At 34.2% G+C, this 19,736-nt stretch overlaps 1 non-coding gene across 1 annotated transcript; it reads left to right on the top strand.

Moving 5' to 3' along the window:
* The first annotated feature begins 18,668 nt into the window (after positions 1-18,668).
* On the top strand, positions 18,669-18,775 carry LOC121223908 (small nucleolar RNA R71). Its single transcript, XR_005921375.1, has one exon. It is a non-coding gene; the product is annotated as a small nucleolar RNA R71 (small nucleolar RNA).
* The last annotated feature ends 961 nt before the right edge of the window (positions 18,776-19,736 follow it).

Genomic DNA, 19,736 nt, shown 5'->3' with positions numbered 1-19,736 from the left:
TATTTCCTCATGATGCAGTCACAATCAGAGATTTAAATGATGGACACCAATTCAAAGTGAATGGTCAATAATTAAAACATTATCTTGGAAATATTGATCAAAAGAAGGCAGAAACCATTAAATTGGTCGAACAATTTTATTTTGAATTTTTTTCTCTATAATTTATTACTAGGTAATTTTATTTTATTTTTGCTTCTGTTCCAGATTATTTTTTATTTTTATTTTTATTTTTATTTTTACAAAATAATTAGGTACCATTGTCGATGCACTTGGACTTTATTGTCAACACAATTTGTACTATTGTACTGTCACTTCTGACTCAGCAAGAATGAAGGTAGCTCAGGAAATTCATATCCCATCATTTGATCAAAGGTCACCTAGCCGTCTGATGTGTCTGAGCAGGCGCAATTCTCATTGGACATAATTATTCTTGCTAGCTTTCTTTCCCTTTAGAAAATCATGTCTTTCCATCTTCTTCTTTCACTCACTATAACTCCTCTTCACTGTGCCGACTGTGAAACACCCAAGAAGCAATTTTTATTCACTTTATCTTCCCCAAGTTTGTACCTTTACACCTTTAAACCATCTTCACTGCACTTTTTAACAAAAGTGGCCAAAGATTGATTTCAAAACAACATCTTCAAGTGAAACTTCCACGCAGAACGGGGCGTTCTCCTTTCACAACAATAATATTTGGGCAAACAAGTCTCTAGAACCATCTCTAAGTTGAAGTGGGCAACTTTGTGCACTCATCCTGGAAGCTATTCTCCTTCATTGGTATGTGAGTTTTATGCCAACCTTTATGACCATGAGCTGGAGTTTATTTTTGTTCGAGAAGGTTTAATCCCATGGGATGCTACAAAAATCAATGAATTGTACAACACTAAGGTAGATATTGATGAACACTTCAAGTTTATTGAAGATATCACAGACTAAAAAAGGGAACTATTGGTAAAAGATTTATGTGTCGAAGGAGCATTGTGGACGGGTTCACATCAAAAGAATTATTCAATGCACCGACGCTTCCTAACACTCTAAAGCAAAATCTGGTTTCATTTTGTCAATTGCAAGCTACTACCCTCTATCCATAGCACCACAGTCAACCTTGATAGAATGCCTGGTACATTCAATTATCAAGGGCAGAAAGATTGATGTCGGCGCAATACTCCACCAGGAAATTACTGACTGCGCCGCAAGGCAAAATGAAAATTTTGTTTTCCCATTGTTGGTAATGCTACTGTGCCAGTAGAAAGGCATTATGCCCCGTGATGATTAAGAGATCTTGGAAAATAAGGGCTCGATCAATGAAGCATCTATTGAAAGAATGACTTGTGGCAAAGATATGTCGACAATGAAGGAGGCAGAGAATAGTAAGACAAGGAAGGGAAAAACCAAAGTTGAAAGTGAGGGGATAAACTTGACTGTAGAGACATCATTGATGCACAAAATGAAGGATATTGAAAAGTTGGCCAATTTCATCAGCAATAAGCAAATCAAGCTTGCTGCTACGATAAAAGATATGGAAAGATCACAAAATTTGTTCTACGCTTATACCAGAGCCTATAACAACTCTATTGCAGCCACATTACGTTAGTTAAGCCTAATCCCACTTCCAAAATTTCTAGTGTTCCCACCGATTATCCAAGAGTATGAACTATCCTTTGATATTGAGAAAGAAGAGGAATCAAGGGACGTTGAGGAGTACATGGAAAGGATTGATAGCTTGGTCGAGGGTGAAGTCATTGCTGGTCAAGAGGCATCTACTGTTGAGGAGGAAGTTAATGTGGAAGAGGAGGATGTCCATATTGAAGTTGTGAATGAGAAGGTTGAGGAAGAAAATATTGAGACAAAAGCTACTGAGCAAGAATTTGTTGAGGACATTGTCAATGCATCTGAGTTTGTGGATGCAACTAAAGATAATTTGGAGCAAGACGGAGCTAGACTGGTGGAAGATGCAGAGTAACAAGTGAGAAGCACCACAATTCGTTGGTTATAGTGGTCTACACAAGACCACTCAAGGTGACCCCTCCTACACAAGAAGTAGCCGATGATGCCAGGGTAGAGCCAGAACCTGAGAAGTAATTCAAGGACAGTACAAAGCCCAAAGAAAAGAAGAGACAGTGCTCTAAAGATAAAAAGCGCAAGAAGGAGGAAAAAAAGATGAGGAAGAAGAAACATCGTGCAGCCACATTGATGGGCGAGGAAAACTGAGTTAGTTTATATTAAGTTTTAGTTGTAGTATTCATGTATTGCATGTAGCTGTAATTTTCATTTTGTTAGTGAACATTGTCATTGCATTTTTATTGTCATCGCATGTTAATCTTAGTACATTGGGGACAATGCGAACTTTAAGTTTGGGGAAATGCATATGAGGACTGGAAATACACCCATATTTCAATTTTTTTAACGAAGCATGCAAGGTTTATTTGTGTTTAATGTAAATGTGTTGAAAATTTTTGTTACATTCGATGCTTAATTCTTGAATCATGTAAACTATCAATGAATGAGTTGGATAAATTTGACTGAATGTTGTATTTTCAATTCTTTAATGAATGATTTAGGTTGTATTAGTAATGGATGACTAGTAGCATTCCTTGAATCTTGAATGAATCTACCTTTAGAACTACTCATATGTATATATAGTTATAAATAAGTGACACTTCAAAGTGGGTGTATTGTGAAATGTTAAAAAGGTAACACTCGAATACAAGTATTAGAAAAATGAATCTAGCCAAAGGCTGTCGTTGCATGAGTGTGTGTCAGCACAATTACATACTTCTTGGGGGTTTGTTGCACTCCATCGTTACTTCTCGGGAACAAGGGTATAGTAATTTGACGATATCCCTTATTCACACATACAATATATATACACTAAATGCTATACTGGTAGATGGAATTTGAAATTTGAAGCATGATGCTGGTTTTGATGAAGATGTAATCTTAGTCATTCATTTTTATGTATTGTCGATGCAATATTTTGTCATTTGAATGTGAATAGTTCATTAGGATTTTAGGTGATTCAAGTTGCTAGAATGATCATTTGCCTTAGTGAATTCTTGTGTAGCCTTGCCAGGTTCTGTTTTACTTAAGGACAAGTAAAAACTCAAGTTTAACGGTGTGATAGTACTAAAAAGAACATATGTTTTCTCCCTACTTATTTGTTAAATTGTTCCCTTTTAGTTATCTTTAGCACATACTTTAGTATTTTCAGTTTAATAATTTACATTTTATGACTCAGTGGATCTTAGCTTATTTGTCTTTAATTTTGTCATGTTTTGGTACTGATGTCGCTGCATCAGTATTTTTAGATTGCGCCTAGAATTGTCGCCACACTTGACAGCTGTCTAGATAGGAACAAAAATGTGTGGGCTATCCAGTCTGGTACAACTAACTTGGACGTACAGAGGCAGCATGATTCTGATGAAAGGAAACCTTGGCTATTTGGGGAAAAAGAAAAAAATATTGACATAAAAAAATAGAAAAGAAGGAGAGTTTTTGGGAAGCTTTTTTTATCATCTTCTTCAATGGATTCTTTGAAGCTTTTGCCTATGGCAGCTTAAACTCCTACGGGTGAACCGACATAAAAAGGATGCAACTTAGCTCTTGACGTGGAGCCCTGAGTGCGACACAATAAAGAATAGATAGATTCAAGTCGAGTTGTCTAGGAATAGTATTCTCCACTTGTTTCTTTTATTTTTCTTTTCTAAACGCTGGTGATTACCTTCTATTTCATGTTAGTATGGAACTACTCATGATTTTTGGGTTAAATGTTATTTATTCAATCTTGCTTCTACTGTTTAATCTTTGGGTTGAATGTTTTTAGCACGGAAGTGTTATTGCAGTCACTGACACTAGAAGGTTGAGTGACAGTTCAAGCTAACAAGCATGACAATGGAAGTTGCTTAAGGATTAAAGGAATTTAATCCACTTGTTTTTAATAGTGTTCCATTGCCAGCATTGGAATGAGGGGTTAATATGCATTTTTAAGTCTTAGATTAAATATAGAAGTTAAGCTTGGTAAGATATTCATTACAATTTAATGTGTCGACAATCACCTATTCTTTTATACCTTATGAGAACTTAGCATTCTGTTGAATATTCACATGGGGATCCTAGTTTACCATTATCATATTTTATCTTATTGTTTTCAAGTTATTGCTTCGATAACTGCTCTCACAATTTATATCGTTTCCATCCATTTATTGAACTGACATTGATAAACAAAAGACAACCATCCTTGTGGGATCGATATCCGATAGACTCATATCTGTCTACTATACTTGCATTGACAGTGTACGCTTGCACATTATTGCGGTGACGTTAAATAGTCGATCAGTATCCTAAGAATTCTTAAGGTTCAACCATGACTCGATATCCATCAATTCATCACGGCATGAATACATTCATATATTGATTCATTTACACTAAAACAAATTAGTAAACATTCAATTCAGATAACAATAAAACGATTATAGTTCATATGAACTTACCTTGATACCTAAGTCGTAGGAGTAAAGTCAGGCTAATCCGAAGCTTTGGCTTTCCTCAATTTAATTCTGAATGTGGTTTATCTTGATCTAAATAAATAATTTCATTCAATTAAATATTTCTAGAATTTCATTTAATCCATAATTCATATTTATGCAAAATTATGAATTTACCGCTAATACTTTAGCTTTTCACAATTTAGTCCTTAAGCACATAACTTGAAATTTAACCATTTTAATCCTCCATACTAGCTATTCAAATTTCATAGGGACTTATACCAACTCACTTAAACCAACATTTTAGAATTTTAACATGAAATTTTACTAATTTCACAAATAAATCCCTAAATGCAATTTCACAAAAAATTACTAAACAAAAAATGTTTTTTCCACAACTAAGACTAATAATCCATCAAATAACTACAAAACCTATCCAAAAAAATTCATGGCACATCCCTCAACTTTTAACAGTTTGACAAATTATCCCCCGAGCTAGCTAGATTAAGCTACAACGAATTCCAAAACATAAAAATAATTAAAAACGGGAGAATTATACATACCAAGCATAAGAAAAAAGCTAACTGAATGCTCCAAGCTTCTTTTAATGGTGTTTTAGGTTAGAAGAGATAAAATGAGAAAGATGATGATATTTGGTTTAGCTAATTTTATGTTTATTATTTAATTAACCATTTTACCCTTATTATTATTCATAAATTTCAATTAAATCTTGCCCATAACTATCCAATAACTTAATTATGGTATAATTACTATTTAAGTTCATTATATTTTCTTTCCATAGCATTTTAGCCCTTTTAACTATTAGAACTCAACTTTTACACCTTTTACGATTTAGTCCTTTTTACTTAATTAACCATTTAAACATCAATATTTTTAACGAAATTTTAATACAACCTTAATATAATCTCGTAGAAATTAAATAAGTAATAAAATAATAATTCACTCATCGGGATCGTGGTCCCTAAACCACTATTTTCGACACCATTGGAAACGAGTTGTTACAACAAGAATCAGATTACACACTTTACTGAACTTAACTAAGCTTTATGGAAATGTAATTAAAACTTAACTAAAATGTTTATGTTCAAGATCCTAAAGTACGAAAACTAGTTTAATCTACTACACCAAATTACAGTAGATCAATCATCCAAAATTGCACAATCCAAATTACCAAAGCATTGAATCTAAACATTCATCACCACTAAATTACCATATGTTCAAAGATTCACCATGCCACAAAACATACTTTACATTACAAAAATATTTGACAGCCACATGCCATATATAACTAAATTCTAAACATTCAAAAGTCTACTAAATCAAGAGATGAAGGGTGTGAGCTTCTCATTGATCCAATCGACACGTTTCTAACATCCAAAATATACAAGAAAAGTAGAAATCACAAGTATTACGAATACTAGTAAGCTCATACAATTTAAACATTTAAACATACCTTAGACAATTAACATTTACAATTCAATATGCAAAACAACTTCAACTATCATGGCATACACTATCATGGTGAGATTTGGAACATAATCACATCTATAATTTCCAAATGGTAAAATACCAAATTCAAGTCAAGATGTTTAATATACAACTTTCATCCATCACTCGCCAATTTCAATATCATAAATTCCACATTTCATATCTTTTATATTTCCTGAGGAATCATTGTAAAAGAACCCAATACACAGGTACATATCACATCTGATGCTCATCCGAGCTAATCACATACAATAATGTCAGGTTACTTGTCCAGGAAAGACCTTTATTGACACAACAAATAGCCTAAACAAGGCTGTATATAAATTTAAGGTCACTCGTCCAGGCTAAACCTATAAAATGACATCAAGTTACTTGTCCGAGCTAAAATTGTGTCACATGCATCTTCGAGTCTGCAACAAATACAGGAACTCGGAATCATTGAAAATTAACTTGAAACCATATGTACAAGAATTTTACTAAGTTCACCAGGATTATCTCAACACTTCGATTCAGAACCATTTCATTTCAATTTAGTCCATTTCCAATTTATCTACCAACTCATAAATGACCCAGCTCAAAATAAAACTTATATACATATGCATTTAAACACAATTTAACAAAAAACTTAATTTTTTATATTGTATGAACTTACTTGGTAAACAACAATAGTTTAGATGTCAGGGACTATTCAACAGTTTTCTCTTTTTTGCGTATATCCTCCTATTGTTGTAAATCTTGATCTAAACCATAATTTAACTCAATTATATATTCCAATCATCATTTAATAGCATAATACATTTATGTGAGAGATCAGTTTCATGTAATTAATAATTCCTTAAGTTTTGCATTTATTTCAATTTAGTGCCTAAAATAAAGAAATTCATAACTTTCAAATTTGAGCTTCGATTTCGAAATTGATCTCAATTTCATCATTCTACAGTCCTTTAAAACTTCTATTTACAGAAATCTAATACCAAATTTATAATTTATTACATTTTAGTCACTAAGTTCAAAACTAGCAACTTTTATTTTACAAACTAGTCATTTTTCATATCTAAGCTCCAAATATAATCAAATATCCATAAAAGCTTCAAGAATACATCAATGGTAACTTTTATAGACTTTAAAAATTTAGCAAAATAGTCTTTGGGATAGCTTTATTATGTGATGATATTGCTTGTTGGTTAATTGATGAATTGATTGTGAGATTAAGTTAATGTCCATGCTTGATTTTTTGGTTGTTCTTTTATATTGAAATGTTTCACACACTAGAATTGACACCTCTAATGAAAAATCTAGACAAAAAAGAATGAAATGAGAGTTTATCATTAGATATTTCTATATAATTATGTCGAATAGTGAGATCAAGAGGAAATCTATATGCCTAGTTAAGACCAAGAGGAGAGCTTATGTGGTATCTTTTCGTCTAGGATGAGACCGAGGGGAGATCGATATGCCTAATTGAGACCAAGGGGAAAGCTTATGTGGTACCTTTTATTCTAGGATGAGACCGGAGGAGATTCTTACCTAAAAGTTGCAAACAATATAATCGATATAGGTTTATTAGCTTAGTTAGCGATTTATGAATTCATTGATCTTCATTTTAATCATTTACATTGTCTAAAATAGTCAGAAGAAATTTTAGCTTAGTTTATTTAATTGATAATTTAAATTTAGTTTATAAACAATTTATATTTTAATTTACACTAATAATTTCTAACTCGATTAGATTAGTAATTGCTAGCTTATAATTAATTTGACAAACACATTTACCAATTTGAAAATCCCTTGGGCTCGACCTTTGTAATACTAGAAGTGTTCCAGTGTAACACTTATAAATATTACAACTAACCTGTCACACTTGTAGTAAAAGTTGCCTATAAATTCTTATATTTGGTGCTAATTCTATGCTTGGTGTTTGTACGTTGTGGCATGATCAAGTTGTTGGCATCATTTTCAAAGATTGTAATGGTGTAAATATGTTGTTAAATTATTTGCTTCAGAAGAGCAATATTAGTTGAAAGACGAAGGGATTAGATAGTGCCTTACTTTTCATGTTTTGTTATTTTATTTGGTTACCTTGCTGAAGACTTTATTTAATCATGTTTAATAATAATGGTTATAAGGGGATGGGAGAACAATATGGATATGACGAGAGATCGAGTTCAACAAATGAAGATTCAAAGAGCTGTTGGAGTTATGATGGCAATTTCAGAAGGCAAGAGTATTAATGCGAGCATCCTTATAATATGTATGGATATGCAATCAATATGGGTACCTACAATCAAGGGTGGTTGAATAATTATCCAAAATATTATCTGTATTCTCCATATTACTATATAAAAACTAATATGAAGAATGACAAGTATACTGAAGACTCATCTTTTACTGCACGGGTTGGAATGTTGGAGGATAGCATGTCTTCATCCCAAACTACTATGTCCACCATGTCCAATACGTTGGAGCAATTATTGGAAGCCATCTAGCGTCAAGATCAAATGAGCACTCTGGTGGAATAGGTGAAGCATGAGGTTCCAAACTCGAAGAGGAGGCCCACCTCACCATAGTTGAACATGACATCTTGAATATGGGTGTTCAACAAGAGTTCGGAATTGGAGACTGTGACAAGATCATGAGAAATGAAAATGGTGTCTTCATTCTGTATCGCTCGGGTTTGTGCAAGTGTACACAGTCATTATCAACTAATAAGTATCAAGTTATCGTCACCACAAGGATTGTGCTTGTGCTAAGTCACTTAACTTGTAAAATTATATTAACAATTTGAAAAAAATAAAAACACAATATAGTTGAGAAGTGGTGTCTAAATTAAATTAAATGCAATGATCCCTAATACAAGTTTTCCTAAGTATGTAAACTATATGAATGAAGTAGATTTTAGCAAAATTAAACACAATTTGCAACAATTATAACATAAATAAACTAGGACAATTACTTAAATTAAACTCAATTTATTATCATCATGCTTAATAATATTCAGAAAAATATTCCGTGGCAACTCAATCCTTCATGAGTTTGGAAACCAAATTAGGTCATTTTGGAATCCTTTACTTAGTAAATATGCATTTTACTGATCTTTATTTACTAAGGGTTTCTTAGCATTCGTGTGAGATAATAGGGACGTGTTAGGTTTGAAACAATTTAATCACACGAATCTAAAAACTATGCAGATAACAGAACCTGGTTAGGGTTGTTATGCAACCTACAATTTAATTGGGTTAGGATCTAAATTGAGCATGCACATTTCAATTATGCATCCATTAGCCGTCGTCTGGTTAGGATCGCTTAGCTAATTCAGGTGCATTTCAATCACGTATGAACGAAATACAGACTTGATTTTAATTGAAAACATGATCGATTGAGGCACAAACATTATAAGCATGAATCAAATAAATATTATTTAATTAAAATAATCATCCCAGCTTAAATAAAATTAAGCTATCATTGTTGTAAACAAGAGCAAAGAACTCATAGCAAACATCTTTAAATTAAATTAAAGAAGAGAAAGATTAAACCCAATTTAGAGTGGCTGTTACCCAATACTCTGACTGACGAGGCTTCTTCGCTCCTTTGCTTTGCTCCTTCACTGATGGCTCTCCAAGGTGGCTGACCAAGGGCTTTTTAAGAGGCTAATTTGCTGAAGTCCTTTATGCAAGGATGGTGATAGGTGTGAGAGATAAGAGAGTTGAGAGAATTGAGAGAGGAGAGAATGATGAGAAGTGAGGGATGATGGATGAATGAATGAGAGGGTCTTATTTATAGGTGAGGAGAGGGGGATAGTTTACTAAAAATAGGGGTGTTCATCCTTTGAAAAATCTCCCATGGTTGGCTGGCCATACATCAAGAAAATCAAGCTGATTTTTCCTTGATTTTTGGTTAGTTTTGATGCCACAACAATTCAGGACTGAGACTCGGTCAAGTGCAAATCTTCAGGTAAATATCTAATTTCTTCAATTCTTCGAGAACCTTGTATAATTAAACCAAAATTTGGTTTATAATCAGCCATGTGTAGCCGAAAATTGGGTTGACATGGTCCCCACTTGGACGGTTTTGTAATTAGAAAAAAATCCTTAGACCTGTCAAAGATAGCAAATAGTTTAGAGGTCCAATAAATTAATTTAACAACTTTAATTAATCAATTTACTTAATTAAACCCAATTTTTATTAATGAAATATTTAAAATGAATTATTAAAATATAACATTATGTTTTATTATTTAATTTAATCATGCATGGCCCACTCATAGCTTAAAAAAATATAATATGCTTAAATTAATATAAAATAAGCCATTTTATGCATGAAAACTATATAATAAAACATAAAATCACATTTTAATAATTTCTATGTCCTAATTTCATATTTTTTCCGTTAAATAATTAATTGGTTTTAACAACAATTTTAAATAAAAAAGGTGATGAATTATATAGGAAAAATCCTATATATTTTTTTCCGTTTACACACCCCCAAACTGAAATCATTGCTCGTCTCGAGTAATGTTCATACACAACACAAGGTCTTGCTAGGACAAATTTTGCTAAGAGTGTAAATAGCATCAATCTTTGTCTCATAATCATGCATCAATAAATTCATGCTCATAGATCTTATTCATTAACAAATAACTCGTATACAAATATTTAAAAAGTTTTATTCTAAGTTTCAAGATATGCCAACATGAATCATAGTTTGCATGTATGTCATAGCAATAGATAATATTCTTTATTCAACACAATTTTTCATCAATCAAGCAAAACAATCATATTTTTGATCTTCATATGTTGAAATTAGTACTTCCTCTCCACTAATGTAGGTGACATAATCATCAAATCAATAGGTCTTTTATAAGGTTGTAATGGGGCTAAGTTAAAGGTAGGGATTTTAAGAGATGGGACATTACGGTTTCAAAAATCTTAACTTTTAACTTTGTCTTGGATTTCTCAAAATTCAACCTTTTTCTTCAAGTGAACCTTTGGAACACCCCCAAACTTATTTTGAACTCAAGCTCATACATTTTTCCTTTTTGAAGACAAAGCGAACTTTTCTTCGCTTTTTTTTATAAGCATGAGCACATCTTTATGAAAAATTTCCTCAAATGTTGATTCCCAAGACACTTAAGTTAAGATAGGTGCACAAAATTAGGATAATTTTTAAAAAATGGTAATTGGCTTATAATGTAGGTTCATTGCAAACACAAGCCTTAAAGCTCAAAATTATGGTTTCAAGGGTCTGATATAGTAAGGTGGGCTTGAAAAGTCTCAAACGATCCAAAGAAAAATGGTTCCGATATCATTTCAAATTTTTATGTCCCCTAGGATTTCACCTCAAGAAAGTTACTAAGTCAATTCTAAAAATATAAACCTTCATGCATGCCTGATCTCAAGAGAAACTAAGTTTTCATGGCAAACATCACCTAAGACTAAGATCATAAAAACATTCCATTCTTCACGATAACATACAAGCACTCAGATAAAATCATCATCATACTTGCATACAAGCTATCTTATTAAAAAGAATTTCTCTAATCATTCATTTATTAAAACATTCTTATGAAAGAAACGATTGAAAGATACTTGAAAATTTTACAATTTGAGCAATTTATTTGCCTTACCCCCTTAAAAAGAAGCAATGTCCTCATTGCAAGAACAAAGTAATGAATGAAAACTGAACACCAGGTAGGGTTGTAAAGAAGAGAGGTGAGTCATTAAGACTGCTTAAATACCAAGTCTTTCCTAATAACCCAATCCTAGACATGTTCATTCCCATTACCACATCACTTAGTCTTATCCTTTCTAAAGAAGTATTTATTCATGCTTGCTATGTTTTATTTTGCAAAGATTAAATCCATATTACTAAAGACCTAAAAAAATTAAATAAATAATAAGACAAGACTCCCCCCCTTTTATTTTTCTGACTCATTCCCTGTAACACCCCTTACCCGAAACCGTTTCTGGAGTCGAGCATGAGGCGTTACTTGACTTAATTTAAAAGTTCGGGGCATAAAAATTTACTTTTAAAAGTTATTTCACTGCTCATAATAAGGCTCTCCACCTGCGCAGCAGTCACTAAATTAATTATAACTCAAGCTACGAAACTCGAAATTTAGATCCGTAAATTTTCCTAACTTCACATTTAACTTATTCTCACTAAATTAATAATATTTTCTACTCATTTTTTAGATTTAGTGAACTCAAATTACCATTCTGACACCACTGAAAATTCAGGCCATTACATTCCCCTTGTCTTCTTTAGTTCCATCTCCACTTGCATCGTCAGTATCTTCCGTCCATGTCTCAAAGATAGCATCTGGGAACTCAGGAACAAAAGTGTTGGAGATATTCTTAAAAGTATTTTGAATTGAATCATCTCTAATTTTTTCATATTTCCAGTAAGTTTATTGTTGATTGTGCATGAACTTACACATATCTATCAAAATTGACAAATCCGATTTCTTCGCAGTACTTGCAGGAGTCGGCATTGGAGTCGTAAATTTTGGTTCAACACTTAGCTTGACTGGTTCTTCTTCTAGCTCAACCCTTGGTTCAAAGTTTTCAGCTCCTTCAGCTGGTTGAGGACTATTTGGTTCCTTATCAGATTCTCTTTCTTCAGTGTCTATAACTGAATCAGCTTTAGTTTCAGTTTTATTTACTGACTCTTCGGTTTCTAGCTCTGTTGGTTCCTCTTGCTCGCCTTGGTTCAGCTCATGCACTCTCTCTACTAACCTTTCAAGATCATGACTTGTAATGCACCCTTGAACGTCCTGCCCCTTCAGATTTGCTTGTGTTTTAACATGAGCCCTTAAGCAAAGTGAAGTAATTAATGATGGGAAATAAGAACTTCCCGTCTTATTTTTAGCACAATAATGAATCTCTTTGAGGATAATTTTTCCAACATTAATGGAATTTTCTATCAAAATTGCATATAACAAGAGCATTCGTTCCATCGAGATGATGGAACTATGTGAGATAGGTATAAAACTGTAGCGAACAAAATAGAACCATACATTCGCTACTGGTTTTAAGTATTCTCTTCGACAAGAATGACTTCCGTACTTTCTTATAATCCATTGGGATCCCGGATTTGTCACAACATCCAGCACTTGTTGAAGAAAATCCCAGTTGATATTGTTCATCATTGGGTAGTACTCATCTTCCTCAACATCAGGTAAATTAAACAAATCATTGATGGATTTAGAAGTAATAGGTACCTTTTTCTTTCGAACGATGACTTCAGTAGCATCTTGTCTAGTCAAACTAGCATAGAATTCTTAAACTAGTTCATCATCAGGAAGTGAACGAGCATCACAAAATCGTTCCCACTTGAGAGCATTGATTATCTTTCTAATTAGCACAGCGACAACCATCACATCATTGCTATTCAGGTTAAAACCTTTTTCTGGCATCATAGGTTGATGCTTGAAGATTGAATCAAATTGCTCTTTCACTTCTTCATCGATTAAAATCAAATTTTCAGGAGTAGTCTTTGACGATCTAGTTCTCTTGCAAGACATGGTTTTTTTTCGAAAATTTGGCAAATTTTTTGCTTGAAGAGGCAGAAGAGAAATCGACAAGAGACGATGGAACTTGCTTCGGCAAACCTTGAGACGACGAAGGAGTTATGACAGCAGTAGCAACATGCGGCAGCAATGCTGGTGTGCAGTGACGGTGTTGATGCTTCAGTGATTCTCTTGCGGCATCACTAAGTAGTTTCGACAAAAAAAAGAAAGAGGCTAGGGATTTCTTTCGGGATTTGAGGCTTGCGGCACAAAAAGAGATATTTTAGGAAATTTTAGGGTGTAAGCATATTGCTTTGAGGGATATGAAAATTAGTAGAATGAAGAGGGGTTTATATAGGGAAAAATTAGGGCAACATGTAGCAAAAATTTAGCTACATTAAAGTTACTTCGGTGACAAGTAATGGGTGTGACGGCAAGGGTAAAAATTTTTCCTCCTTTTTGCTGACTTGGGCCTCAAACTCAAACTGTATCTTAAAAGAAAAACTGATTAGTACTTGGACCAAACTTGACCCCCTTTATTAACATAAAAATTTGAAATTAAACAAAATAAATTAAACTAGAAAAAACATTTTAAAACTTAATTAGGAAGTTTCTTCTTAACAAATTACATTAAATATTTTAGCTTCCCAGGAAATAACCTCAGCCTTGAATTAAAAAACAACACCTTCTGACCTTCTTTAACCTGGCGAAGTTGTATATAACTATCATGCCATCTCTTTGATCTTTCTTTACACATTTTGGCATTCTTATAGGAAAACAACCTCAGCTCTTGCAACTCATCAAGTTGTAACATCCTTCTTTCACCGGCTTGCTTAAGATCAAAGTTCAACTGCTCCAGTGAGCTTTATTCTCGAATTCTAATGGCAAATCACATACCTTTCCAAAGACTAACCGATAAGGAGTCATTCCTAACAAAGTCTTAAATGCTGTTCGATAGGCCCATAATGCATCATCGAGCCTTCGAGACCAATCTTTTTTGTTAGGGCATACTACCTTTTCAAAGATACCTTTGATTTCAAGGTTCACTCTTTCAACTTGTCCATTAGACTGGGGGTGACAAGCAGTAGCAATCTCATGCTTCACATCATATTTGTCAAGCAACCAATTAAGCCATTTGTTTACAAAGTGAGAACCTTCATCATTGATAATAGCTCTTGGTGTGCCAAATCATTTGTAGGGTATGCTTCAGCTTCAACCCACTTAGATACATAGTCCACAACAACTAAGATGTATTTGTTCCCATATGAAGAAGGAAATGAGCCTAAGAAGTCAATGCCCCATACGTTGAACATTTCAATCTCCAAAATGTTTGTCAATGGCATCTCATTCCTCTTTGATATATTTCCAGTCCTTTGGCATTTATCACAGTTCTTCACATAAGCATAAGCATCTTTAAATAGTGTCGGCCAAAAAGAAACCTCCTTGCAAAATCTTTGCTGCAGTACGTGAACCACCAAAGTGTCCCTCACTTGGAGATGAATGGCAATGATATAAGATCTCGGCAATCTCACTTTCAGCTACACACTTTCGGACTATATACTGTTTAAACAAAAACGGATCCTCCCAAAAATAATACCGACTATCATGAAGGAATTTCTTCCTTTGCTGGTATGTCATTTCTCGAGGAATTATTCCACATGCAAGATAATTGGAAAAAACAACAAACCAGGGTATTTCATGAATGCGACTTACCTCAAATAAGTGTTCATCTAGGAAATTCTCATTGATAGGCACACCAGACTGGGTTACCTCATCTTGCTCCAATCTTGACAGATGATCAGCTACTTGATTTTCAACACCTTTTCTGTCTTGGATCTTAAGGTCAAATTCTTGGAGTAAAAGTATCCAACGAATTAGTCTTGGTTTTGCATCTTTCTTCGTGAGCAAATATTTAATGGCCGCATGGTCAGTAAATATTGTATCTTTGGTACCTATAAGATATGAACGGAATTTGTCAAAAGCAAAAACTATAGCAAATAGTTCCTTTTCAGTTACCGTATAATTTAGTTGGGCTCCCGTCAAAGTTCTACTTGCATAGTAAATAGGGTGGAGCACTTTATTTCTTCTTTGACCCATCACAGCTCCAACAGCATACAGCTAATCACTTGCATCGTACATCAACTCAAAATGTGAGCTGCAATCAGGTGTAACGATTATTGGGGCTGTAATTAACTAATTCTTTAGATTTTCAAAAGCTTCCAAACATGCTTTGTTGAAATTGAACACTGTATCTTTCTCTAACAACAAACATAGAGACTTAGAAAATTTTTAGAAATCCTTGATAAATCTTTGGTAAAGACCGGAATGGCCTAAGAAACTTCTGACTCCTTTCACATTAATTGGGGCCGATAATCTTTCAATTACGTTCTCCTTTGCTTTATCGACTTCAATTCCTTTCTTTGAGATATTATGACCTAAAACAATCCCTTTCTTGACCATGAAATGGCATTTTTCCCAATTAAGGACAAGATTCGTCTCTTCGCATTCTTCAGTACCTTAGCCAAATTACTTAAAAAGATATCATAAGTGTTACCAAAAAAGAAAAATCATCCATGAAAACCTCAACAAAAGTTGCAGGTGCATTGCATAAACCAAAAGGCATTCGCCTAAAAGCGAACGTACCATATGGACAAGTAAAGGTTGTTTTATGTTGGTCCTCCGAGGCTACAACTATTTGGTTATATCCCGAATAGCCATCTAAAATATAATAGAATTCATTACCTGATAGTTGATCTAACATCTGATCCATAAAAGGCAACGAAAATTGGTCCCTCCGAGTGGCTTTGTTTAGCTTTCTGTAATCAATACAGATTCTCCAACCGGTAACAGTTCTTGTTGGAATTAACTCGTTACGCTCATTTTCAACAATCGTGATTCCACCTTTCTTCGACACACACTGTACCAGACTTACCCACGAACTATCTGAAATAGGATAGATGATTCCCGTATCTAACCATTTGATCACTTCCTTTCTCACAACTTCTTTCATAATAGGATTGGGCCTCCTTTGCCCATCAATTTGAGCTTTTTCACCTTCTTCTAAAATAATTTTGTGCATGAAAAATGAAGGGCTTATACCTCGAATATCATCTATGGTCCAACCAATTACTTTCTTAAATTTCTTTAGAACAACAACTAGTTGCTCCTCTTGATCTTTCGTCAGTTCTGCTGAAATAATCATAGGCAAAGTAGAATAATCACCTAAATACACGTATTTCAAATGGGAAGGAAGTACCTTTAGTTTGAGTTTAGGTGTTTCTTCGATTGACAACTTGGGTTGCACAAATTCTCTAACTTCCAACTCCAACGGTTCAAACCATGTGGATTGAATATGATTTCTCGGATTGGCTTCCATCAAAGCCATGTTTTCTTCACCTTCTTCATCCTCTAAAGGGTCAAGATCTAAAGCTTTCTCCAATGGATCTTCTTCAAAATTGCTTTCCAAAGAAACCAAGGTTTCTATCTCTTCTATAATTGAACACTCCTCTGTTGGGTCGAGAAATTTCATTGCTTGAAGAATGTTAAAGGTTACCTGATCATCTTGAACTCGCATGGTGAGTTCACCTTTCTGCACATCAATTAACGTTCTTCTTGTGGCTAAGAAAGGTATCCCAATGATAATTGGTACTTTAAAATCTAAAATAATGAAATCAACAGGAAAAATAAATTTATCGACTCTTACAAAAACATCCTCGATCTTTCCTTCGGGATATGCTAAAGATTGATCCGCTAGCTGAAGCATCACAGTTGTAGGCCTTACTTCACCTACCACTAACATCTTGAAAATAGACTTAGGAATCAAGTTGATACTCGCTCCTAAGTCACATAAAGCTTTACCACAGTAAGATTCACTAATGTTACAAGGTATAGTAAAGCTTCATCGGTCTTTTAATTTCAGTGGTAGTTTGTTTTGCAGGAACGCACTGCACTCCTTTGTCAAAGCAACAGTCTCATACTCACTCAGTCTTTTTTTCTTAGACAGTATATCTTTCATAAACTTCACATAATTTGGCATTTGTTCTAAAGCCTCCACCAATGGGATATTGATGTGTAACTACTTCAGAACATCCAAAAACTTCTTGAATTGCACCTCCTATTTCTGCTTGTGTTGCTGCAATATTTGCAGATATGGAGGTGATGGAACTTTCGGTTGAACTGGACAACTTTTCTGAGTAGGTAAATCTGCATCCAAAGAAGATGTTAAAATATCTGAATTTTCTAAGTCAGGGTTTACCTTGTTGGACTTTGTAGATTCTAATTCCTTTGGTGTAGGAACTTCAACAACTGGTAGACTTTCCTCCTGATCAACATGCTCATCTCCGACATCAATTAATCAGGGTTCCAGAGTCTTTCCACTTTGCAATACCACTACCTTGATATGTTTTTTACCCAAATTTCTTGGATTCTCAATATCACTCAACAAGGTTCCTTGCGGTCTATTACGAAGCTCTGTAGCTAACTGACCCATTTGGTTTTCCAAATTTTTCAGTGTTCCTTCTTGGCTTTGGATCAAAGTGTCATTCTTTGCCACGTACGCTTTCAACAAGTTCTCCAAACTGTTTGATGCCTCAACTTGAGGTGGTTTTAGAGCTTGCTGATTAAACCCTTGAGACTGTTTGGGTCTTTGCTGCAATGACTTGTTGTTTGGTCCATTTCCTTGGTTGCTCCAAGAAAAGTTAGGATGATTACGCCATGAAGGATTGTAGAAGTTGGACTGGAGTCCTTGTCCACTCCTATTTTGATATTGGTTCCCCACATAGTACACTGACTCGGGATTTGATGAACAATTCTCAAAAGAATGACCTTTCCCACAGTACACACAGGAAATTACTTCAAATGGACTTGGTACCTGAGCTGCAAAATTATTAGTACTATTAGCGGTTAACTGTTTTAACATAGAGGAAATAGACGATACCTGAGCGGATAACGAAGTGAGAGAGTCAACTTTATGAACTCTCACTACTTGTCTTCCTAAAGTTGTTTGATTTGTTGGTCATTGATAGTTATTACTCGTGATCCTCTTGATGATCTCATAAGCCTCATTATAAGACTTAGACAAAATTGCACCATTCGCGGAAGCATCTACCATCAACCTTGTATGTGCATTGAGACCATTATAAAATGTCTCCAACTGGATACAATGAGGAATCCTATGATGAGGACACTTACGAAGTAACTGCTTTAATCGCTCCCAAGCCTTATACAAAGACTCGCCATCTAGTTGCTGGAAAGTTGTGATATCGTTCCTCAACTTAGTGCTTTTGCTAGGTGGGAAATACTTAACCAAAAATCTCTCTGCTAATTCTTGCCATGTAGATATGGAACTTGGTGGTAATGAATTGAGCCATGCTCGTGCTCGGTCTCACAACGAGTACAGAAACAACTTCAACCTCAGTGCACCTTCAGTCACACCGATTATCTTAAATGAATCACTCACCTTCATAAACAATTGAAGGTGGAGATGTAGATCTTTCGTGGCCATACCACTAAATTGGCCCACTGATTGTAGCATTTGAAACATCACTGGTTTCAATTCAAACTGGGTTGCCTCAATATTTGGCCTTCTAATTCCTGGGTTTAACTCACTGAAAAGTGGCACAACATATTGTCTGATGCATCGATCCATATCATCGGCAATGAGGATGGGATTTCGTACATAATTGGCTTCATTACCTTGGTCTTGATTCTGATTTCCAAGGTCCATCTCGACTTATCTTTGAGCTATTCGTTCACGTCTTCTTTGTCTGAAAGTTTGCTCAATTTCAGGGTCTACAGGGAGTAAATTGATGATTCGATCTATGCTCATAAACACCTGAGAAGAATTTCACAAAAATTAAAAAGAATAAGTTAGTGATGTTAAAAATTAATCAAATTGAAAATAAATAATTTCATGAAAAAAATGACTATGGCAATAGTTGACAATCCACGGCAACGGCGCCAAAAACTTGTAACGCTTGGGTTTGTGCAAGTGTACACAGTCGTTTTCAAGTAATGAGTAAGTATCGAGTTATCGTCACCACAGGGATTGTGCTTGTGCTAAGTCACTTAACTTGTAAAATTATATTAACAATTTGAAAAAAAATGAAAACACAATATAGTTGAGAAGTGGTGTATAAATTAAATTAAATGCAATGATCCCTAATGCAAGTTTTCCTAAGTATGTAGACTATATAAATGAAGTAGATTTTAGCAAAATTAAACACAATTTGCAACAA

Source organism: Gossypium hirsutum, chromosome D11 (genome assembly GCF_007990345.1).
Source record: "Gossypium hirsutum isolate 1008001.06 chromosome D11, Gossypium_hirsutum_v2.1, whole genome shotgun sequence".
Lineage (NCBI taxonomy): Eukaryota > Viridiplantae > Streptophyta > Magnoliopsida > Malvales > Malvaceae > Gossypium > Gossypium hirsutum.
Note: the sequence above shows the minus strand (reverse complement) of the source record. Positions and strands in the feature narration are given on the sequence as shown.